The sequence below is a fragment of the Neophocaena asiaeorientalis genome, unplaced genomic scaffold, assembly GCF_003031525.2.
Source record: "Neophocaena asiaeorientalis asiaeorientalis breed wild unplaced genomic scaffold, Neophocaena_asiaeorientalis_V1.1 scaffold14, whole genome shotgun sequence".
NCBI classification, from domain to species: Eukaryota; Metazoa; Chordata; class Mammalia; order Artiodactyla; family Phocoenidae; genus Neophocaena; species Neophocaena asiaeorientalis.
In genome coordinates this window covers 14,398,074-14,424,613 of record NW_020175192.1, presented here as the reverse complement: position 1 = coordinate 14,424,613, position 26,540 = coordinate 14,398,074, and the positions used below count along the sequence as shown (strand labels likewise).

The window sequence follows — 26,540 nt, the reverse complement described above, 5'->3', positions numbered from 1 at the left end:
GAACAGCTAAACTGCCCTGAATCCACCTTGCCAGCAGACATATCCCCCCCTCCATTGTGCAACAACCCAATACACACACACACACACACACACACACACACACACACACACACACACGGAACCAGCATCCCTCTGGAGGAAAAAAAAAATGTGATGGTGATCCTGTTATTTTCTGTATCCTGATGCCTTGACATCTGGCATCTTGCTGACCCTGGAGTGACTGCCCTCTCAGGGCTAGCCAGTTCTTAGAAACAATAAACAACTCAAGAGTGTGCTTTGCAAACACAAACCAACTGACCCAAAGGCCACACCACTAACCATCTCCTTTACTGGGCTCTTGCACCCTGGGCCGCTATCCACCTTCCCTAATTGAGAGGCCTGGGACCTGGGACCCTTTGCTGCAGTGCAGCAATGCTTGCACCTGGACAAACCTCTCCTCAAGCTACGAAATACAAAGAAACTAGAAGGGACTAAAAAGAACTGCGTGCATGAGTGACTGGGGGCAAATGCTGGACAGAAGATACAAAAAGACCAAAAACCCCAGCTGTCACTTCTGAGGAGCTGGGAGCAGAAGCAGGGCACTGCGCGTGCCCCCTGCACAGGCCACCACCAAGGGGTGGGCAGACCCCTGGACACACCCCTCCCCTCCCCCCACGTAAGGAACCAGCTCGCGGCCCCTCAGGGAGCGAGCAAGCAAGGGAGCCTGTTGTTTGTTGTCCTCCTGCTGCAGCAGGGGCCCCAATAAAGCCTTGCCTGAATTTCTTGTCTGGCCTCTGATCAATTTCTATTGATTAAGGACCCTGGTCTGTAACATACTCCAGGTCCAGGTACCAGAAAACTAAAGACAGTCCCTATGCCCCAGAGCCTGCTGAAGTTATTCCAACCAGCCAATCCTAAGCCTGCTCATCCTTCCTTACCCTTTTTTCTCCCCCACAGAAACCACAGCAACAGCTCTTGCCCGCGGTTCCCTCTCTCCCTCTGCCTCCTGACCGACCCTGGGTCTTCCCCATATGGACCCCCATGGCACAGCATGCCCCCTCCTACTGGAAGGATGAGTAATAAACTATCTTTTCAATGGCAGTCATTTCCTGATCTCTTCTTGGTCTTACTATGCCTCAAATTTTCTATTAATACACTGTATGTTTTCTATTAATACATTATAGGTTAAAATGGTTCTCATGCTGTTTCCTCAGAAGAGGTTGCTGAGTCATCTCAGGGCATACCCCCACCTCACCCTTTTGCCTTCAAGTCCATGAAAAGTTAGCTATTCATAGACTAGACTGGGAAGTTCATGGCATGCCTCAAGAGGAAGTAGTTTATACTCTAAATGTGTTATAGGATGTCACTGATTTCCACTGGCAGCAGTTTGGGAAATACTTTATGAGTGGACCCTAGATATTAAGGCAGGAAGGATAAAATATGAACATTGACTGGGATGAATCTATTGACAGATTTACAGTATTGAGTTGAGTGCCTGGGAATGGTGTCAGTAGCAGATCTTTAAACTTCCAAGTTCCCCTGACCCTACCTTGCCATCCTCTTAATACCTTGGCTGACAGTTGAACTCAACAGAAGCCTACAGTCATTAGGGATCAAATACCAGAACCTCATCAGTTTAGAGTGAATGTTAGATTGATTCTGTTATGTATAAAATGCTCACCTACCTATAAAAATCTTCTCCACAGTTGCCCAAAGGAGATTCCATTTGTTAAACTGTTAAGAAACGTATTGGTGAGAGGGGCACCACCATGTAAAGCTCTGTAGTGGTTGTTTCCAGTAAGCCAGAGCTAACAATGAGGGATTCTGCAATAAACTTGGACTCCATCATCTCAACAGGGATAATAGGCTCCTAGAGGTGCACAGAGCAGGTGGCAAAGTTGATTTGTCATAGACCATGTGAGTGCATCGAGAATAATAGGCCACTGAGTTGGGTGATAATCTTATTTTTGAGAGACAGAGGTCTGTGCCAATGGTTAACTGATCATGAAGTCACAGGAGTGAAACAGACTGGTGGCCTAGAAATGTTTTTTGTATTAAAGTGGAAAATTCTAGGGCTAGTGGAGAAACCTGATGCAAGTGCAGTAGAGAACTTACGGCAGACACATCTTCTGATTATTTTCCAACATCTGGCCATTTAGCGGGGATAGATGTACTTAGTTACTGGCAGAATACTTACACAGGTTCTATGATCTGTACAGTGAAGGTTATTATGACAGAAAAGGCCAAGTGAAAGCGCTTGGATATTCCCACTCCTGCCAAGAGGGTAAATAAAAAGCCAAGTCAATCTGGGACATTTGCAGAGACTAATACCGACTACACATATTTCAAATATGTAGGGATAGCAGTTCCTACCACATTCTCATTAATTGCCTGTTAACCAGTGAAAAAGAGAATGAGCTCATAGAGCAAAACTACAGATTATCACAAAATTAATCAGTGGTGATGACAATCAACGTTCAGTTGCTGAAGTCAGTGCCTTTACTATGGTCAATCAACACAGTCTCTGTGTGCGTTCCCATTCCTATTAAAAAAAATAACCTGAAGCATTTTTACCTTCACCAGCAATGACATCTGTATACCCTTACTCCTCTGACTTAGGGCTATGTCATAATAAAGTTGAAAGATCTCTTGCGTATGCCGGTATCTCATTACTCTTATTCTATATTGATGACAGTATTCTAATGGAATCTGATGGTGAGAAATTAATTAGCCTTCAAAATGCTATAGTAAGATACAGCTAAATCTTGCAAAATTTCAGGGATTCGCCACCTCAGGGAAGTTTCCATGGTGTTTCCTCAGTATAGAGAATATCTCAGAATATCCTCTTTAAAGTGAAAGCAAGTTGCTACACCTTACACTGCCCACGATGAGAAAGCAGCTCAATGGTTGTTGGGACTCTCTGGATTTTGAGACAGCAACTATCATATTTATGTGTGCTTCTCTAACCCATTACTGGATAACCCATATATCTGCCAGTTTTGAATGTACCTACAATAAGAAAAGACTTTGCAGTGGGGAAAAGATGCCCTGCAATTTAGATTCAATCAGCAGAGCTGATAGTATCAGAAGTGTTTATCGCAGACAGAGATGCTCTAAGGAGCCCTTGGAAAGCCTCAACAGGAGAATCAGCACAGATCCCTACAGTTTGAGAGTAAGTCCTGGCCTTTTCAGTAACTAACTCTCCATTCAAAAAGCACCCTGTGATCTGGGACTGGTCGCTTGTAGAAACAAAATATTGCACCATGGGATCACAAGTAATCATGCATCCCTACCTGCACATCACCAACAGGAGGCAGCTGACCTACTGAATCATGGAATTGGATGAGTGCAGTAGTACTCCACTGTGTAATGGAAAAGCAATTTATGAGGCTGGACCCGGACAGGTCTGCAATGTACATACGGACAAGCTGCAGAAGAATCAGGCTCAGCTGCACATGATTTCACTGCTTTACCACCTCTCTCTCTCAAACGACATCTATGACTTATGTGAACATACACAGCTAACAACCAAACGAGGATACTTTTAAGAGCAAAAAGTGGCACTATTAATAATTAAGATGGGACAGCGGGTATAAGTCAAGAGTGTCCTGAGCAAACCGCAATCGTTTATCACCCTGTTTATGACCATTTGACAAGGAAAGAAATGTATGGATTTGCTTAGAGTAATATGCATCCTATTCAAGAAATCATCAGAATTGGACAGTTGCTACATTATGATCCCACTAGGAATGTACTTAGAAGGCCACAGAGCAGGGATGTCCCTCTAGTCCGCAGACTTCTGCAGTGTGGAGGAACATCACTTCATATACAAGGAGAGATAACAGGATACAGATCTGTGCTGATTCACGGGCAATGGCTAATGGGTCAGCTGGCTAATGAGGGACTTGGAAAGAACAAAATTAGAAGACTAGCAACAAGAAATTTGGAGCTGAGGTGTGGACCTCTCGAAACAAGCAAAGAGTGTGAAAATATTTCTGACGCCTATAACTGCCTACCAGTGGACTGCACTATGAATGATACGAGCCTGTGAACTTCCCTGTGACTGTCAGCCATCCAGGTGCTTTCTCAAGGGGCCTATTTACAAAGTGGATATTGTCAGTGGGATGAGGGCTATGCATGGATTGAACAAGAGCTATTTCCTCTCCCAGGTTTATTTGGCTACTGCTATTATGCTCAACCTGCCAAAAGTAAATGCCAATGTTTCGCTCCCAATGAAGTTTCATTCCCTGGGGGTACTAACTGGCCACCCGGAGACACAATGATTAGCGTTGATCCCTTATATCATGTGTATTAGATAGATTCTGTTACAGTAAAAATCAATCTCAACCTACCAGGGGCTTAAAATACTAGTAATAGCAGCAAAAACGATTTCTTGTTTGTGTTACTTGTGTTGGCTGTGGGTCTGCTCCATTTGGCTTCTATCTCGTTGTTGTAATCTGGGACCCATGGTGAAGGAACAACTCCAATTTGGAATATCCTGCTACTGTGACAGAGGGCAAAATCAGGAGAGGCTGAAACAAATCAATGACATAATTCACTAAAAGTCTCTATTCTCTGTGTGCAAATGCCATAAATCGCATCCACTCATTTTCTTTTGACCAAAACACAAGATTAACCTCAGCAATGAGAGCAGTAAAACATACTCCATATACCATTTACAAGGCAAATGGAAAAATCACAAAAGCAAAGAGCACTGAAATATAATCCTCTTATGAGGAAAAGAGCCGATATTTGTGACAATAATGCAAATTTCCACAAAACAGGAGGCAGCTATTCCACCTCACCTGTACATACACACAGAAATATACTCCATATACCATTTACAAGGCAAATGGAAAAATCACAAAAGCAAAGAGCACTGAAATATAATCCTCTTATGAGGAAAAGAGCCGATATTTGTGACAATAATGCAAATTTCCACAAAACAAGAGGCAGCTATTCCACCTCACTGTACATACACACAGAAGCAGACATATATTCAGAAACATATTCATCTCTATCCATAATTCCTCTTCTAGGACTACCATATATGGGATTACAGAATGCCTTATCAATTGCCATGGTATTCCACACAAAATACCCTTTGATCAAGAGACGTATGTTACAGCAATGCAAAGATGGCACAGATAATTCATAGGTCTTAGCACATCTTTCATCACCATAACATGGTTGAAAGCATATTCAACAGTCCACGAGATTGGGATATCAATCAAAAAGATGTACTACTATAAGCTTCAAATCAGTGGGCAATATATGGTGCACAGATACCTGCCATAGATGGGATGCGTGTGTTTAAGAGCCAACAAGTAGAACTGGGAGTGATTTCTCTCACTATTAAAGTCATTACCCATTGGTACCCATTTAGCTCCCCGTCTCCATTAGTAGGGGCTCTCTGGGTATTTAGATTTCTGTACTCACAAAAGGAATACTTCCAGCAGGACACATCATCATGATTTCACTAAATCAGAAGGTGAGACTGCACTCTGACAGTTTATGTTCACTCATATTTCTTTTGATCTCACAGGCAGAGAGGGGATAATCCTGTGACCTGAAGTAGCTGATCCTGATTTCCAAGGAAAACATGTCCTGCTACAACACAGTGGAGAAGAGACAGACGATCTCGGGAACACAAGTGATTGACGATTCATGGAGGCTCCCCTCAGGACTGCCTTGATCAACAGTTCAGGTCAGTGGGAAAGTGCAGGAGGATAACCAAGACTCAGATCCTGTAGGCCTAAGAACTGGGTAACTCCACCAGATAAATAATGTCTTTCAGTGGGGTGTAGTCGAAGGTTAGGGTCACATAAATTATGGTAGAAGAAGGCACCTGTGATTTCCAACTTAGACCTCATGACTAGTAATGAAATGAGGATGACAGTATCTATGTTTATGGTCATTTTTTCTTTTCTTTCCTATTTCTGGTAGCAGCTAGTATTTCACATTCCATGTAACTTTTAGAACTTTGTGTGTCCTTTGTATTAAGGACATACGTTTTTCTCTGGAGAAATGTTAAAAGTGGATGCCAAAAGAAAAAGGGATGAATTGCGCTGGATGTCTTTCATTTGCCCCTTCCAATATATTCTCCATTCCTTTCAACCCTAGTCTGTGACAAGACAGAACTATATGAACTGCACAACTGACAGGTAAATAGATTTATAAAGGTAAGCACAGAGGGTGAAGGTCCTGTTATTGCATGTGAACACTCACCAGTGAGCATCCACCACAAAAGAAGCATTTAATAATTCAACAGACAAAATGACTCGGCCAACTGATGCCAGCCAGCCTCTGTCATCAGTCATGGCCAGTGTTGGCAAATCGCTCTTAAATGGGGCGGCCACAGTGTAGTGATGTAGCTGGAGGCTAGGCATGGGCTCAACAGTACCAGCTAGGCTACTACAAGTGCCACTGCCAAACGTCCAAACTTCTAGCAACTGGAATCCATTCTGGGACCTCAATAAGACACCGACCCTGGAGACCAGCTGGAGTAGTGATTATAGTTTGTCTTACTAACCTTCCTCTTCTTAGTTTCCCCAAAGGAAGAGACCAACCATTATCCCAAAGAGCTGTTCCCAGATAAGATGAACTCACTATATGAGTGAAAAAAGGGTTGGAAAGTAGTGGAAGCTAGGATGCACCTCCCAGATGCCACCTTTAGAACTAAACCAATTATTTCCTCAGCTGCTGGAGTATTGGCTGATGGCAAACAGTTAATTCCCTCTCCAGGAATGATTTCGGCCAAGGGGTGCCAACTCATCATTTATGACTGCTGAATATCGCACTACAAAACCTGGACCCTTGACTCAATTCGGAGTGGCCATCCCACTTCCAGATCTTCCCAGAGAAGTAGCTGTGGAGTCTTTCACAGCTACATTGCAATTCAACTGCTCCCTCTGCCCCATCCTGATTCTTGCACTTACTTAGAGTATATATGTGAAAGGACTCCTCAGTAAACTCCTGCTCACAAGTCTGCTTCTCAGAGTTTGTTTCCTGGAGAAATCCTAATCATTCTAAAGCAGATGTTTAAATTAATAAATGATTGTTCTCTATTAAGATGATCTTTTCCTTATTCTAAGTAAGTCAGTTAGCCAATGAAATGTGTGTGGAAGTGAATGGATATGATTTTCGGCAGGAGCTTTACAGGCAAATGCACAATTCAGTACGTCCCCTTTAGTTCTTCCACATCAACCACTGATGTTCAAGATACTGGGAGATTTATCGTCTTGTCCAGATTGAGGGCCACATGAAGTAGAACTTCCCTATCAATTTGCAATAAACATGTAACATAAATGAAAATCAAACCTCTGTTCTTTGATGTCCTTGAAATTTTGACATTGTTACTTTAGCGTCATCGAGTCAAAGATGACTGGGAACAACCGCAGTCACATGAAGTTGGGGTTTGGGGTACTCGTTGTAACAAAGGAGACCACAGCACAATGGAGAACTGTAGGAATGTCAGTACAGGGGTTTAGAAGAGACTTGTTCACAGGATTTGGACTGATGTTATATAATTTGGGGGAGGTTTCAAGTAAGCAAGCAGCTTTTGCTCTTGACTGGGTATCCTCAGTAAGCAGGGGGCAATTCTATGATTCTCTCAATACTTTTTTATTTAGAAGGCAAGAAGAATGGAGGACAGCTATAGTTGATAAAGAAGCAGCAGTTACATGGCTAGCAGAGTGAAGGGGATGTTTGGGTATGATCATGGTTTACACAGAGTTCTTTTTTTTTCCCCCTGTGCTCAGAGTTGGTTACAGAGTTGTCCTGGTTTTGCCTTGCTTTATCATGGTTAGAATAACCTTGTCTGACATGGGTGTTCTGTGAAATTGTTTATGTCTGGCAAGAGAACACTACTACATCCTAGGTGTTAGAGCCAGGCCAGCTTCCTGCTAAGAGTAGTCATGGGATATTTTTAACCTTTTCTTCTTCCAGTTCCCCTCTTTTATCTAAAGCCAAAGTCAGAAGAGAGGACATTAGTCCAAGATACCCACATCTTCACCACTGCTGAAATTTTACTGTTGAGGACGTTGCCCGGACAACACGTCTGTTTTTGCCTGGAGTTATTAGTCCCTTCTGCTCCCATGCTGCAGGATAAGTTGTCTAATTAAGACTTGACAAGGGCTGTGCAACTGAATTTAAAGCTCAAGATAGGATGCATGGGCTAACTGCAACACAGGTAGGTACCAGAAATAAAATGGTTACGTTAGTTCTTGTAAAAAGCCCCAAAGTGAGGGAATTAGATTGTCAAAAAAGGCAATGAGAACAAGTGTTAAAATCCAGCTGAGACTCTTGTAGAGGTGGATTGTTTCTTGAGCCCAGTCATGGACTATTCTATTTGACATACATTATTTAAACAGGTTTAGCAAGAAGGGTTTGCTACAGCACAACCTCCCTCTCCCTGACTAAGCTAAGAGGCAATTGTGTGATTATAAGGAAACTTGTGATTATATAGGGTCTACTCAGATAATTTGGGAGAGCTTTGGGGTTCCCTAGACCTATAGTTTGTAATAAAAATTAGGGGAAAAATACACAGTGGAAGCAGAAAACAACACAATGACAAGAGAAAAATTAATAGGTGAATTAAAAGAAAAACTTGAAAAAATCCACAGAATTCATTAAAAAGGGACAGAAAACTAAAGATATGGGAGATTGGTTCAAGATGGCGGAGTAGAAGGACGTGCTCTCACTCCCTCTTGCAAGAGCACCAGAATCACAACTAACTGCTGAACAATCACCAACAGGAAGACACTGGAACTCACCAAAAAAGACACCCCACATCCAAAGACAAAGGAGAAGCCACAATGAGACGGTAGGAGGGTCACAATCACAGTAAAATCACATCCCGTAACTGCTGGGTGGGTGAGTCACAAACTGGAGAACACATACCACAGAAGTCCACCCACTGGAGTGAAGGTTCTGAGCCCCACGTCAGGCTTCCCAACCTGGGGGACAGGCAATGGGAGGAGGAATTCCTAGAGAATCAGACTTTGAAGGCTAGCGGGATTTGATTGCAGGACTTCGGCAGGACTGGGGGAAACAGAGACTCCACTCCTGGAGGAAACACACAAAGTAGTGTGCGCGTCAGGACCCAGGGGAAGGAGCAGTGACCCCATAGGAGACTGAACCAGACCGACCTGCTAGTGCTGGAGGGTCTCCTGCGGAGGCGGGGGGTGGCTGTGTCTCACTGTGAGGACAATGAGCAGTGACCCCATAGGAGACTGAACCAGACCTACCTGCTAGTGTTGGAGGGTCTCCCACAGAGGCGGAGGGCAGCTGTGGCTCACCAAGGGAGAAGGACACTGGCAAGAGAAGTTCTGGAAAGTATTCCTTGGCATGAGCCCTCCCAAAGTCTGCCATTAGCCCCACCAAAGAGCTGGGTAGGCTCCAGCATTGGGTCGCTACAGGCCAAAGAACCAACAGGGTGGGAACCCAGCCCCACCCATCAGCAGACAAGCGGATTAAAGTTTTACTGAGCTCTACCCACCACCAGTCCCTCCCATCAGGAAACTTGCACAAGCTTCTTAGATAGCCTTATCCACCAGAGGGCAGACAGCAGAAGCAAGAAGAACTACAATCCTGCAGCCTGTGGAACAAAAAAACACATTCACAGAAAGACAGACAAGATGAAAAGGCAGAGGGCTATGTACCAGATGAAGGAACAAGATGAAACCCCAGAAAAACAACTAAATAACATGGAGATAGGAAACTTTCCAGAAAAAGAATTCAGAATAATGATAAAGAAGATGATCCAGGACCACTGAAAAAGAAGGGAGGCCAAGAACGAGAAGATGCAAGAAATGTTTAAAAAAGACCTAGAAGAATTAAAGAACAAACAGAGATGAATAATACAATAACTGAAATGAAAAACAGACTAGAAAGAAGCAATAGAATAACTGAGGCAGAAGAACAGATAAGTGACCTGGAAGACAGAATGGTGGAATTCACTGCTGTGGAACAGAATAAAGAAAAAAGAATGGAAAGAAATGAAGGCAGCCTAAGGGACCTCTGGGACATTAAACGCAACAACATTTGCATTATAGGGGTCCCAGAAGGAGAAGAGAGAGAGAAGGGACCCAAGAAAATATTTGAAGAGATTACAGTTGAAAACTCCCCTAACATGGGAAAGGAAATAGCCACCCAAGTCCAGGAAACGCAGAGAGTCCCATAGAGGATAAACCCAAGGAAAAACATGCTGAGACACACAGTAATCAGACGGGCAAAAATTAAAGACAGAGAAAAATTACTGAAAGCAGCAAGGGAAAAACAACAAATAACATACAAGAGAACTCCCATAAGGTTAACAGCTGATTTCTCAGCAGAAACTCTACAAGCTAGAAGGGAGTGGCATGACATATTTAAAATGATGACAGGGAAGAACCCACAAGCAAGATTATTCTACCCAGCAAGGATCTCATTCAGATTCGATGGAGAAATCAAAAGCTTTACAGACAAGCAAAAGCTAAGAGAATTCAGCACCACTAAACCAGCTCTACAACAAACGCTAAAGGAACTTCTCTAAGTGGGAAAAACGAGAAGAAAAGGACCTACAAAAACAAACCCGAAACAATTAAGGAAATGGTAACAGGAACATACATATCAATAACTACCTTAAACGTGAATGAATTAAATGCACCAAACAAAATACACAGGCTCGCTGAATGGATACAAAAACAAGACCCATATATATGCTGTCTACAAGAGATCCACTTCAGACCTAGGGACACATACACACTGAAAGTGAGGGGATGGAAAAAGATATTCCAGGCAAATGGAACTCAAAAGAAAGCTGGAGTAGCAATACTCATATCAGATAAAACAGACTTTAAAATGAATGTTACAAGAGACAAGGAAGGACACTACATGATGATCAAGGGATCAATCCAAAAAGAAGATATAACAATTTTAAGTATATATGCACCCAAATTAGGGGCACCTCAATACATAAGGCAACTGCTAACAGCTATAAAAGAGGAAATCGACAGTAACACAAAAATAGTGGGGGACTTTAACACCTCACTTACACCAATGAACAGATCATCCAAACAGAAGATTGATAAGGAAACAAAAGATTTAAATGATACAGTAGACCAGATAGATTTAATTGATATTTATAGGACATTCCATACAAACACAGCAGATTACCCTTTCCTCTCAAGTGAGCATGGAACATTCTCCAGGATAGATCACATCTTGGGTAACAAATCAAGCCTCGGTAAATTTAAGAAAACTGAAATCATATCAAGCATCTTTTCTGACTACAACACTATGAGATTAGAAATCAATTACAGAGAAAAAAATGAAAAAAACACAAACACATGGAGGCTAAACAACACGTTACTAAATAACCAAGAGACCAGTGAAGAAATCAAAGAGGAAATCAAAAAATATCTAGAGACAAATGACAAGGAAAACACAATGATCCAAAACCTATGGTATGCAGCAAAAGCAGTTCTAAGAGGGAAGTTTATAGCAATACAAGCCTACCTCAAGAAACAAGAAACATCTCAAATAAACAATCTAATCTTACACCTAAAGGAACTAGAGAAAGAAGAAGAAACAAAACCCAAAGTGAGTAGAAGGAGATAAATCAGAAAGAGCAGAAATAATGAAATGGAAACAAAGAAAACAATAGCGAAGATCAGTAAAATTAAAAGCTGGTTCTCTGAGAAGATAAACAAAATGGATAAATCATTAGCCAGGCTCATCAGGAAAAAGAGGGAGAGGACTCAAATCAATAAAATTAGAAATCAAAAAGGAGAAGTTACAACAGACTCCACAGAAATACAAAGCATCCTAAAAGACTACTACAAGCAGCTCTATGCCAATAAAGTAGACAAGCTGCAAGAAATGGACAAATTCTTAGAAAGGTATAACCTTCCAAGACTGAACCAGGAAGCAACAGAAAATATGAACAGACCAATCAGAAGTAATGAAATTGAAACTGTGATTAAAAATCTTTCAACAAACAAAAGCCCAGGACCAGGTGGCTTCACAGGTGAATTCTATCAAACATTTAGAGAAGAGCTAACACCCATCCTTCTCAAACTCTTCCAAAAAATTGCAGAGGAGGAACACTCTCAAACTTATTCTATGAGGCCACCATCACCCTGATACCAAAACCAGGCAAAGATAACTACAAAAAAAGAAAAATACAGACGAATATCAATGATGAATATAGACGCAAAAATCCTCAACAAAATACTAGCAAACAGAACCCAACAACACATGAAAAGGATCATACTCCATGATCAAGTGAAATTTATCCCAGGGATGCAAGGATTCTTCAATGTACACAAATCAATCAATGTGATACACCATATTAACAAATTGAAGAATAAAAACCATATGATCATCTCAATAGATGCAAAAAAGTTGACAAAATTCAACATCCATTTATGATAAAAACTCTCCAGAAAGTGGGCATACAGGGAACTTACCTCAACATAATAAAGGCCATATGTGATAAACCCACAGCGAACATCATTCTCAATGGTGAAAAACTGAAAGCATTTCCTCTAAGATCAGGAACAAGACAAGGATGTCCTCCCACACCACTCTTATTCAACATAGTTTTGGAAGTCCTAGCCACAGCAATCAGAGAAGAAAAAGAAATAAAAGGAATGTAAATTGGAAAAGAAGAAGTAAAACTGTCACTGGTTACAGATGACATGATACTATACATAGAGAATCCTAAAGACACCACCAGAAAATAACTAGAGCTAATCAATCAATTTGGTAAAGTTGCAGGATACAAAATTAATGCACAGAAACTTCTTGCATTCCTATACACTAATTATCATAAATCTGAAAGGGAAAATAAGGAAACACTCCTAGGAGATGGAAGCAATCTAAATGTCCATCAACAGAGGAATGGATAAAGAAGTTGTGGTACATATATACAATGGAATATTACTCAGCCATAAAAAGGAATGAACTTGGGTCATTTGTAGAGACATGGATGGATCTAGAGACTGTCATACAGAGTGAAGTAAGTCAGAAAGAGAAAAACAAATATCATACATTAACGCATATATGTGGAACCTAGAAAAATGATACAGTTGAACTAGTTTGCAGGGCAGAAATAGAGACACAGATGTAGAGACAAACTTATGGACACCAAGTGGGGAAACTGGAGGAGGGGGGTGGTAGTGTGATGAATTGGGAGATTGGGATTGACATATATACAGTAATATGTATAAAACGGATAATAGGAACCTGCTGTATAAAAATATAAATAAAATGCAAAAATTGAAAAAATACACTAAAAATATGAGGAAAACATCTTTTGAAAGGAGGATAGATACAAAAGTTCCAAAATACACATAAAAACCACAGATACGGGAGGATAAAATGTGTTTTGAGTTGACAAAAGTCTTGACTTTTCAGACCAAATGATTCAACTTTCTAAAAAGTATTTATTCTAGTTTTATCCTTAAAAATTCAAATTTTATTAAGAATAAAGGCTTATAAAAATTCTGTCCAGGGAGAAATTAAATACACACACACACACACACACACACACACAGTATAATCATATAAAAGATAATCGGCCAGGGTAGCTTTATTCTTTTCTTACAACACATGTAAACCAGAGAATTATTTAGGAACATACGCTGAGTTCTGAGAAGAAAAATGTGGTTACTAAATAAAGAATACACAACAGAAAATCATATAACTTTCCTGAATAATCGGATGCAAAATTCACATCATGATAAAATTCAAAACCTCATGTGGGCCAATCAGTTCCTCCCAACTTGACTGCTACATCCATCCACCAACTCATCATCATCCTTTACCTGGATTAGTGCAAACGCCTCTTTGGTCTCTCTGTTTTATACCCTTTCATTCCTATGATCTATTCTCAAAAAGTATTCAGTGATCATGTTAACATGTGAGTTAAAATATGTTCAAAACCTTGTTACAGTACTATATCTGACGCAGAGTAAAATCTGAACGTCTCATGGTGCCGTACAAGGTCTTACGGAATCTGCAATTGTTCTCTTATCTCATTACTCTTCACTTCCTCCCCCTTTCCATCCCAAGTCCACCAGCCTTGAACATGGCAGACCTAAGACTGCCTCCAAGCTTTTACATCTGCTGTTCCCCCTGTGTGAAATATTCTTTCCCCAAATTTTCCTTATTCACACTTAGTCACCTCAGGTTTTTACGATAATGTCACCAGGTCATTGGTAAGTTTCTCGATGCCCAACTTTCAATCCAGGCTTCCAAACATTCTCTCTTTTCCTTTTTTAAATTTCACCATACATGTTTCCTTTTAACATAATTTATTAATTTAAGTCTGTGATTTTGCTGGAATGTTAGTACCACAGGAACAGGAACTTTTGTGTCTTTTGTTTACTACCATATACAAATCCTTTGAATTTTACCTGGCATATACATAGGTGCTCATTAAATATTCACTGAAAGAGTAAATTTTTAAAGATTTATGGCATATTCTCATAGACTAAGAAAAGATGAATATATCCTTAATGTGATGCTGATTTGTGCCACTTCAGTGGAGGGGTGATGTGGGTAAAATTAAACCATCCCTCTTACCCTCTCCAATGCTGCCAGTTTGGGATTTTTTTTCCTCCAATGGTGTGCTGGATTTCTCCACTGGACTCCTAGACTTGCACAAGAATCCTTCGTCCGTGGTGATTGTCTAGATCAGTGTTCTCTAGGGGCTACTGGACCATAACTGAGAGGAGCTGGAGGCTGTCCATGGGCCACTTCAGGGTCCAAAGCCAGCACCACGGTCTGATGCCTATTACCCGATGCATGAGTGGGCAAAACTCCTCCCAGGTTTTTTGGCTACGATGCTGGTGACATAACCAAAGCCAAAGAGTGCTATAGTCCAGTTCCCAGGGACACAAAGCTGTTTCTGGGTCTATAGGCAAGACCACAATCAGCAAGTCAGCCTCTTGTGTACAGACCTGTCTTCTCAAAATGACTTTCTTTTTTTTTTTTTTTTGTGGTACACGGGCCTCTCACTGTCATGGCCTCTCCCGGTGCGGAGCACAGGCTCCGGACGCGCAGGCTCAGCGGCCATGGCTCACGGGCCTAGCCGCTCCGCAGCATGTGTGATCTTCCCGGACCGGGGCACAAACCCGTGTCCCCTGCATTGGCAGGCAGACTCTCAACCACTGCACCACCAGGGAAGCCCAAAATGACTTTCTTTGTTCCTGGACTGCACCAGGATTTTGCCATCTCCTACCTGGATCCCACAGCTCCCATAAACACACTTTCATCTGTGGAAGGATGCCAAATTCTTATTGTTGAAGTGAGGCTATGAGGGATATCTTATTTCAGCCATCTTACTGAAAAGAAATTTCTTAAAAGTACATTTACAGTTTTTTTTAATTTATAAAATACATACAAATAAATTTAACACAAGATACTTGGCTTTACATTAAAAAAATTAAAAACCACTAAAAAACTTCAAGAATGAAATTAAGAAAAATATAAACAAATGGAGATATATGCTAAGTTCTTAGAAGATTATATATTTTTTAAATATCAATTATTCCCAAACTGATTATAGACTAATGCAGTTGTAATTACAGTTTCAGCAGGAATTTTCTCAAATAGAGTGTTGATTGGTTCAAACATGTGCCACAAAATTTTGGAGGCAATGTGGTTTCATAAAGGGAATTCTGAAGCTGGACTCAGGAGACATTACGGGTCCTGGCTCCAATTCTAGTTAACATAACTTTGACCTAATTTTTTTAACATTTCTAGACCTTACCATTTTCACCTAGAAAATGAAGGAATTATCAATATATTAGATGATGTATATGGTTATTTCTACTTCTAAAATTCTTTGAATCTGTTGTGCATAAGATATAATAGCTTAAAATTGTTTAATTTTAATGCAATTAAAATATAGAATGGGTAACATAATGTTTAATGAGTTTATTTAGTTGTGAATGAAATCGGAAATAGTTTGTTAACTGCCAAGTTGGCCTTGGCAGTCACTTAACATTTTGAATAAATAGTAAATGAAGTCTATTGAAGAGCAGGGAAAACCTCAAGTTGCTTAAGGCAAGCAGCACTTTTTAGGCCCCAGTTTCTCTAAATTTCAATGTGATTTTATTATATGAGGTTTAAAATATTTACATACAGCTTCTGTTTAGGGGAACAATTATCCCATCTTCACTTTTATGATTTCTAACTGCCACATTAATTCATAAAATTATGGATTGGATAATTTTCTTATGAACGTGAGGGCCTGGTGTTTATTTGCTTTTATATCTACATTTTTATATCAGCTCCCAGGACACCTTTCACAAACCATTAAGTTTCTCAGTGTGTGGAAGCTTTTGGATTATTTAGCTTATCATAATAAAACAGTCCATTCAGTATAATATCCAGAAATGGTAGAGCACATTGGAAAAGATTTTTATTTATTCCTCTTTTTAAGCAATAAAATGATGTCACTTTGTTCTACAAATGCTCGAATAAACATTTTTAGGAAAAATATTTAGGCATCATGACTTTTAATGTTTGTTCTCGATCCCAAGCCGGTAGATTTATGTAGGAGGATTCTTCTCACTGCCAGAATCCAAACAAAAAAATTACAGGTCTCCATATCGAAAACTGTAAATGTTAGGAAAAAAATAAACTTCATGGAATAAGAGCTATTAAAATTTAGAGCAGACATCCACCATGAATTTTCACTTTTGAACAAAACTATCCATCCTTTTAGGCAGAGGACTGCTGTTTCCGTTAAACCACTTTCATGGCTGCTATGAACCTCTCTCAGCGGGCTGGAAAAGACAACTCTTATGAGACTCATTCTTAGCCTTCCCTGTCATTTCTTGTGGCAGATTTTTTAAGAGTTCAGAGTCATATGGGGCTGTAACGTAACAGTCATATACTCATCCTTCTACCAACACCTTCACTTGAAAAGTTTCATGGTCACAAAATCCAAAATGCCCAAAACTGCACTAACTCATCATCCTCTCAAATCTGATCTTCATGTGTTCATAAGGCACTCAATTTCTTTGAGTTCATGTATATATGAGAAAGAACTGAGCAATTTTGCCTCTCTCTAGCTTCTCATGTAATTGGTGCATTTGCAAGAAGAAACCCTGTAGGCTTGGCTCAGCTGCTTCCATGTTTCTCTTTTATTCAGTCCACCGCAGAGAGGATGCTCAAAAATCTGCTTCACCACAATGCATCTTTGAGGGAGGTGTCCTAATGACAACTCCACACGACCATGTAGGTAAATCCATTTACTTCAGGGGTAAAGAGCAGAAGTTCATTGTGCCCCCATATGTAATTGATACACTTCAACTCAGCTTTCTCTATAATATAATTACTATTTTGAAAGTTACTCACTCCTATACATATCTTTCTATTTTGGGAAGAGAAGAGGGGGGGTTAGGCAAAAAGCAGGCTCACCAAACCTGTGTGTTAATATGTGTGTGTGTGTGTGTGTGTGTGTGTGTGTAGAGAGAATTCAAATACCATAATATTCATAGTTTTATTTTATTAAGATATCATTAAATACCATGATATTTACCCTTTTAAAGTGTACAATTCAGTGGGTTTTGGTATATTCACAAAGTTGTTCAACTATCATCAATATAGAATTCTAGAACATTTTCATTACCCCCCTCCCAGAATAAATTCCATATCCATTAGCAAACATTCCCCCTCTGCCTAGTCCTCTAATCCCTGGAAACTACTAATCTACTGATTCTATGAATTTGCCTATTCTGGACATTTCATAAAAATGCAATCATACACTATGTGGCCTTTTGAGTCTGGCTTTTTTTTAATTGAGCATAATGTTTTCAAGGTTCATCCATGTCACAGCACTTATCAGTACTTTATTCTTTTTTATGGTTGAATAATATTTCCATTGTATGGATATACTCATTTCATTTATCCATTCAACAGTTGAAGGATATTTGGTCTCTTTCCACTTTATGGCTTTTACGAATAATGTTGCTATGAATATTTGTGTACTGTTTTTCCATGAACGTATCTTCAATTATCTTGGGTATACATCTATGAGTGGAATTGCTAGGTCATATGGTAACTCTGTTTAACTTTTTGAGAAACTGCCTAACTATTTTTAAAGTGGCTGCACCATTTTACATCTCCACCAGCAATATCTGAGCGTTCCAATTTTTTCACATCCTTGCCAATACTTGTTGTGATCCACCTTTTTTATTAGCACCATCCTAGTGTGTGTGAGGTGGTATCACGGTTTTGATTTGTATTTCCCTTCTGACTGATGATGTTGAACATTTTTTTTTTCATGTGATTACTGGCCATCTGTGTATCTTCTTTGGAGAAATAGCTATTAAAATCCTTTGCCCATTTTTAAATTGTTTTTTTTTTTTATTGTTGAGCTGTAATAATTTTTATACATTTTAAATACTACACCCTTATCAGATACAGAATTTGCCATTATTTTTTCCCATTCTGTGTGTTGCCCCTTCTCTTTCTTGAGAGTGACCTTTGAAGTAAAAGATCTTATTTTTGATGAAGTTCAATTTATCTATTTTTTATTTTGTCTTATTGCTTATGATTTTTGTGTGCTAAACCTTTGTTTAATCCAAGGTCATGAAGATGTACATTTAAGTTTTCTTCTAAGAATTTTATATTTTATACTTTGATCTCTTATATTTAAGTCTTTGGTCCATTTTGTGTTAATTTTTATACATGGTGTGAGAAAGAAATTCTATGCCTTATGTTTTAATCCTTCTCAACTTGAGAGAAGGAAAGGGCTATTATTCACTGGTCCTCTGTAAATTCAACTATCATAATACAATACAAATGCTAATGACTCCAACTCTTTTGTTTAGTAAATTCAGTCTTGAACTCTCCTTTGAGCTCCACTTGTTTCCACTGCCACTTCTTACTGACAACCTTAATTGGTAATTGGATGCTTTATATACCTTCCAGTAAATCATATGGCCAAATTCTAGGAATACCTTCAAACATGATGGGAATGAAACAACCTTTATGACAACCACTGTGCTCCACTGCACCACCTTCTCATACCTGGAGAGCAGATCCAGCCCCTGAGCTGCCTCTGCTTCCAATCTTACCTTCTTATAGCGCATTCTGTCCAAAGAAGCCAGATCGACACTTTCAAACACACGACAAATCTACTCCTGGAAACACTTCAATGGCTTCCTTGGAGAGTGATTTTTGTCTCCCAGGGTAAAGGTGGCAATATTTGGAAATAATTTTGGTTGTCACATGAGGGGGAGGTGCTACTGGCATCTACTGTGTAGAGGCTAAGTATGCTAGTCAACATCCTACAACACAGGACTGCCCAACAACAAAGAATGATCTGACCCAAATTTCAGTAACACCAAGGTTGAGACACCCTGTATTTCACTTGGAATACAATCCAAAATTCTTACCATGGACTAGAGGGCTCTTCATGGCCCTTGCCTACCTCTCAGATCTCACCTCCTGTTTACCACATCTCTCAGTATACTCCAGTCAGACATTCTATTTGTTTAAGATACAAAACTATTTTCTGAGTCAAAAGCTTTATATCTTTTATTTGCTTTGCCTAGAATACCCTCCACCCAGATTTTTGCCTGGCTGACTCCTTTTCAACACCCAGGCCTTTGTTCAAGCATTATCTCCTCAGAGATTCAATCCCTCCCAGCCAAGTGAAGACAGTATTTTAGAAGAAGGGATTATGAGGGAATCCTAAGAAAAACTGATGATAAAGAAAATGGAAGGATTATAGAACATATTTATAATAGCAGATGCTGAATTGCTGAAATATGTAGTGCATGCAACCTCTTTGAAGGGTGAGCAGCCTGGGATTGGCAATGCCGTATGTAAATGTTCACTCATGGTTGGGAAGTGATGGGGAACCATGACACAATGTCAGTAGGAGAGAAAATTGAGATTTCCATCAGGATTTAAACCAGACTGGAGGAGTGGTGACGGAGGTGAAGAAGGTTACAGGGTGTGAAAAAAATGAAAAGGAAGTCTTTGAGATGCATAGTGAAAGTGAAGGGTACAGGAGAAAAATGTTTCATAAAAGTAAAGGGACATGGGGTGTGGACAAGGAGGTACTTCAGAGGTTCAGATCTCAAGGCAGTAATTCTCACTGATGATCAGATACAAATTATTGCTATTCCAGTGAGGATAAACACAGAATTAGATGGAAATCCATGTAGCTAAAGAGATTAAAAAAAACCCACAAAACTGTCTGCCTATCTGCAGGAGTGATAGAAAAGTCACCAAGTTAATATTTAATCCCTTATGATAATGACAGGAGATGGCATGAGAAGGCTTTGGAGTTTGAGCTGAAGTTAATCAAGAAGGTGTCAAGCAGGACTGAAAGTTCTTGTGAGTGAATTTATATCAGTTAACTGTGGCTGCCTGGACACTCACTGTGTTGAGAATGACTCTAAGGCCAGGCCAGGTTCAACAGCAAAGAGTGATGTATGGGAATGGAAGGAAGAGAAAGTGGTTATGATAAAGAATATCTCAGCAGTTGATGATAAAGAATATCTTCCGGGTTATGATAAAGAATATCTCAGCAGTTGATGATAAAGAATATCTTCCGGGTTATGATAAAGAATATCTCAGCAGTTGAAAGATTACAAAAAGTATAATAAAAGGGTACGAAAATCCTTAACTCCAAGTAGGGGAGAGACGATAATTAGGCAACGTTATGTAAAAGAAAGTGTAGTGAAGAACAAGGAGAATGTTAGCTCTCTTTTCCAAGATCTAGGCGATAGTGATGACAAGGAGGGGAGCAGGAGTGGGAAACCATCCGAGGGAACTGATGCGGAACTGACCGCACTGGGGGTGGGGGATGGGAGGAAGACCTGGATTCAGTTAAGTAGGGGGGTGACATTTTTCAAGGAAATAGGTTAAATAAAACAGAGCCTTTGGAGAATTTACAGCTCAGAGACTTTTATGAGAATGAGTTTTCATGTGAAAAGCTAGGGCTCTTCCCTCTCTCAGTGTAATGTGGCTGTGTGTTGGGGAGACTGGGGGAGATTATTTTCCTCTCCACATTCTCCTCAAAAGGCAAAAGAGAAGATAGTTTTGTTTAATTGCAATAAAACATCTCTCCCAGATAGGCTTACCCTCTAAGTGAAAGCTGGATTTGCCACATAAGTTATCATTAAGCCCCATTACTTTTCTTAAGCTGTTTTTAAGTTGTTTTGTGTTGATTTCCATTATATAAATACCATCAAAGGAAAGACGCAGGATTTGATTATCAGTTAAAATGTCAGTTGAACTGAAAATCAGTGGGTGGAAAAGCTCAAGAGCCACTTATGATTTTAAAACTGAGCAGATAAAGCCAATTGAGGAAATAAGTGCTGCTTTTAAACACTGCGTTTGCTACCTAGGCTAAGGGAAACGATATTATGGATGGTCCTTCCAGGACTGAAATGACAGTTGTTCATAATTTTGACATGTCTTTCTAAAACACATGACCCACTTTAAACGGAATCTGGGCTGGATGCACTTGTAGTATCTCATGTCAATAATAAAAGGTCATAAAGGACCTTTTTGCATTTTTATTCACAGATATGTGGCTAGTTTCATTACCACATGAAAGATTAATATGCTATCAGTACCTAGAGGACCCTAATAACAATGTCTTTGGTGAAATTCACTTGTGATATGAATGGTATTATTTTTCCAGACATAAAGATCTATATAATGAGGTCCCTTTTGACAGTACAGGCTTTCCTTTGGTAATATTAGTTGTTTGCAAAGCTTTCCCTAAAGCTGAGTCAGATTCACGTATTTTTCTATCATACAGACAATTACTTCTAAACTCTTGGGAGTGCTGTCAGTAAGCACTTTCTCCCATCCCCACACTTCATGGATTCTGAAGGAAGACTCATGCTTATTCAACCATATAAGAAATATATTTGGCCTTAATAACAAGTTATATTTTTAATACTCAAGAGGTAAAAGTGGCATGTGTATCACTAACAACCTTGCTTTTGCGTATTACCCAAACACATAGCATTATTAAGATATTATGGCTATAATTTTCCAAGAAATAAAGCATTAAAGTAACGTGTAGAGATAAAAACACTATAAAAAACATTACTGTCATAGGATACAATGAAATATCACTTACATAAGTAAGTTTTTACATGACACTGCTTATTATTTAGCATCTCTTCAGAATGGACAGTGTGCTAAGAGCTACATGTCTCAACAGAATATTATACACATATATATATATATTTTTTTAAATGATGCCTCATTTTGTTCTTTTTTTTGCGGGGGGGTACGTGGGCCTCTCACTGTCGTGGCCTCTCCCGCTGCGGAGCACAGGCTCCGGATGCGCAGGCTCAGTGGCCATGGCTCACGGGCCTAGCCGCTCCGCGGCATGTGGGATCTTCCCGGACCTGGGCACGAACCCGTGTCCCCTGCATCTGTAGGCGGACTCTCAACCACTGCGCCACCAGGGCAGCCCCATACACATATATTTTTTCCCTAGGAATTTATATGTAAAGTAATCTAAAGAAGGCCATTTTAAAAATCCAAAGTATATTGGATTTAATCAACACATATAATAAAAATTCAACTTATAATACTGAAGATTCATTTGAAATTCTATGACTTCATCAAAATGAAAAAAACTAAAGACTTCAGCATAAAAGATCAAAATCTCAATTATTATGCTTCAGTTACAAAATCGAACATTAGGGAACTGTGGATTTACTCAGAGTACTCACTCTAAAGGATGTAACAGGCGCTTGCTTGTATGCAAATATACAATGTAAATCTTAGCTGTAGAGCTGAAGATAAGTATCAGATAGAAATACACTATTATTAGACTTCTGAATTATGTTTTAGTTTAAAGATCCATTTCTAAAGTTAATTAAGCACTATTTTCTGCCTTATGACCCTACTTAGTGTAGTCTAATAACGTCATTACAACAGGCACTGACATTTCAGTGGCTTACAATAACATGCATGCATTTGTCACTGACAGTATGTGGCCATGCAAGTTGGCTGTGGCTCTGCTCCCAGTCCCTGTTATTCTGGGGCTCAGGATGAAGGAGCACTCCGATCTGGGACAGTGCAGATCTCAGGGAAGAAAGAAAAGAGGGTCAGTAAGGAAACTGCTGGCAAAAAACAAGACATCAATGTGGTGGTGAAATACTCCTCTCATGGGAAGGAAGACTCCATAAGGAGGAAAATAAATCTATGAAGAGTAAATCAAGCTACCGCAATATAGAAATATAATTTTTACTTGACACCCTAATTTCAGTGAGAAGGCAGGAGTTTTGAACAGAGAAGCTAAAATGGACAAATTTTAACCACTTTCATTATTCTTAACCTTCTCTGGCCCATCTTCTAGGTTTTTAAGTTGTCTTATTATTTACTCCCTCTGCTTTCAATTAAATCCCTCATCTCTGTGTTTATGCCTTTTCCTGATAAACTGCCTGCTTTCTGCTTATGTCTTCAGGGTAGGGATTTGACTGCGCTCTTCTTAACCTGACAAACCTAACCAAAATTTCTCAGGAAGAAAGACAAGAGATGATCTTTTTGGCAAATGGATGTTTTTATATACTATGAACTCTGCATTTTTTTTTTTTGCGGTACGCGGGCCTCTCACTGTTGTGGCCTCTCCCGTTGCAGAGCACAGGCTCCAGACGCGCAGGCTCAGCGGCCATGGCTCACGGGCCCAGCCGCTCCACAGCATGTGGGATCTTCCCAGACCGGGGCACGAACCCATGTCCCCTGCATCGGCAGGCGGACTCTCAACCACTGCGCTACCAGGGAAGCCCGGACATGGAAGCAACCTAAGTGTCCATCGACAGATGAATGGATAAAGAAGATGTGGCACATATATACAATGGAATATTACTCAGCCGTAAAAAGAAATGAAACTGAGTTATTTGTAGGGAGGTGGATGTACCTAGAGTCTGTCATACAGAGTGAAGTAACTCAGAAAGAGAAAAACAAATACCGTATTCTAACACATATATATGGAATCTGAAAAAAAAAAAAGTGGTACTGATGAACCCAGTGGTAGAGCAGAAATAAAGATGTAGATGTAGAGAATGGACTTGAGGACACGGGGGTGGGGGAGGGGGAAGCTGGGGCGAAGTGAGAGTAGCATCAACATATATACACTACCAAATGTAAAATAGTTATACAAATACACATTCTGTCTTTGTTCTAGTATCCTGTACACTATTTATAGTTCTAACATTATTATGAGTGCTAGTATTTACCTGACTCACTCCATTCTACTTCTGCCCTTCACCACTGAGCCTTTTTTTTTAAACTGGTATATAATAACTGTAAAAAAATGAAAATTTATGTGAACAATAATGGCAGATAATGTAAAAATATGTCCGCTAAGATGAACTTCACTTAGCTGACCAAGAAATAGCGAAGACAAAGTGACTGATCGTCTTTCTAGCACATATGCAATCTTTAAGTGTATAAAGATTATTAAAAACAGGATTACTGTGAAAATAATAATTAATGTTAATGTTATTTCCAATCAATAAAATGTATGTGAATTTAAAAAAAAGAAAGGCCTGCAACTCGGACTCCAGAATTGTGAGAAGATAAACTTAATGTTGTTTAAACTAAACTGATATAAACTAAACCAAAATAAAATAAAATAAGTTAGCTAGTGGGAAGCAGCAGCATAGCACAGGGAGATCAGCTCAGTGCTTTGCGATGACCTAAAGACGTGGGATAGGGAGGGTGGGAGGGAGACTCAAGAGGGAGGGCATATGAGGACATATGTATGCATATGACTAATTCACTTTGTTGTACAACAGAAACTAACACAGTATTGTGAAGCAATTATACTCCAATAGAGATCTATTTTTTTTTTTTTAAAAAAGACCACTGCATTGCTAAATTGTGTCTGGATTGTTACTTTCTGTGGTCCTCCAGTTCCCATGGTAAACAAATAAGCAAAGAAGTTTGCTGTGGTGGTGGACAGATGTTTTTTCCCAAAGATATAGTAGCATAATTCTAGGAAGCCTTCAAATTATTGTAACTTACTACACAACTAATTTAATTAATATGTAGAGAATTAGGTTTATTAAGTCCTCATCCAATGGAACAGAGTAATATATGAGCATGACTGCAACTAGCCCCAATGTAATTGAGGCAGTAATCAAAGGTGCTTCTAGGGAAAGCCTGGGCCCTGCAAGCAGCTTTCCTGTTGGGTAAAGCGGGAACAACTGAGGGATCTCCATACACCTGAGAAGTCTGCAAATCAGCAAACTTTTTGAGACTATTTCACTGTACAGGACAGGAGAGTGGTTGCCTTACCGTCATTAGGGAGGATCTTGAGTCCTTGTTCTGCAAAGCACTGAAATGTGATTTTTGTTTGGCATTTACTTATTTATTTGCCTGAACCACATACCTACTTTCCTGTTAGGTGTAATCCTAGGAAAGTAAGGGTATTACCTGCCTTATTGTTATATTCCCAGAACACAGATGTTCAATAAATGCTTATCGAATTATTAGTAGAATAAACTGAGCAATGAGAAGTTAGCAAAATATTCATATCAATCTTAGATTACTTAAATTGTCAGTGTGTTGCCTTAAAAAATAAGAACTGTGTTCTATTCATCTAAAAAAGCTCAACATTTGCTTACATGGTGGCTTCTAATTATAATATGTTTAACCAGTGCTGGTTTTATTAGTTAATGAGTTCATTAAATATATAACTGTCTTTTGTGAGGGCTATTATTTCTCCAGTTTACAACTGTGTCAATATTTATTTTAATATAAAAATAATTAGGGATGGTGGTGTGTGATAAAAAAATGCTTAAAGAAGTTCTGAACATATATTAGCAGTTGAAATGGAGAGGAATTTACATAAATGAAAAAGTCTAGGGGTAAATGATAAGACATCATGATGGACTCAACCTCGGGAAACAGAATCAAGAAAGCACGAAGGATAACCAGAAAAACTGTTCATTATTCAGCAACATAAATGGCAAATGACTAAAAAATATAGATCACACTGAGAGAATCGGATGAGTTGGATAAAACAATTGCTTTTCAAAGTTTGAAAGTCTCATAGGCCACACCTTGGATTAAGTATCACTGTAAAGTGTGTGGTTTCTGTGACGAAGTTCACCCTCCTATTTCTTTTTAGAAATCAGCATTTCAGTACTCAAGGTGAGGAACTGGATACATTCTTTAAGAAAACCTGTTCTTACTTAGATGTATATAATCTTCTAAGGGTAAATAATAATTTTAAATTTATCATCCTGGCTTTCTAAGGGTCCATAACATAAGATTTTCTCAAAAATTATAAGTGTCTAACTAGCTTTCTAAATCTTATAATGTTGGCTTTTTCAAAGCAGAAGTATCTTTGATTATGCAATCCCTGACAATTCATCACTATGCATATTTTTGTGTTTTTGTTTTAAAAACATTTGACAGCAAGCCTGTCAACTTAGGATTTTACATATTACAAAAGAATAATATTTCAAAAAATTGTATACATTTCCATTCTTACTGAGCCAGAAATGACATATCAAATAAGTCCAGTCAGAATTATTTTTGACTTGATATGTTCTCAGTGGTATAAA

At 39.3% G+C, this 26,540-nt stretch overlaps 1 pseudogene; it reads right to left on the bottom strand.

The window, feature by feature from the left end:
• The window catches only part of LOC112413138 (DNA methyltransferase 1-associated protein 1-like), a 129,330-nt pseudogene that overhangs the window by 18,756 nt on the left and 84,034 nt on the right, over positions 1-26,540 (bottom strand).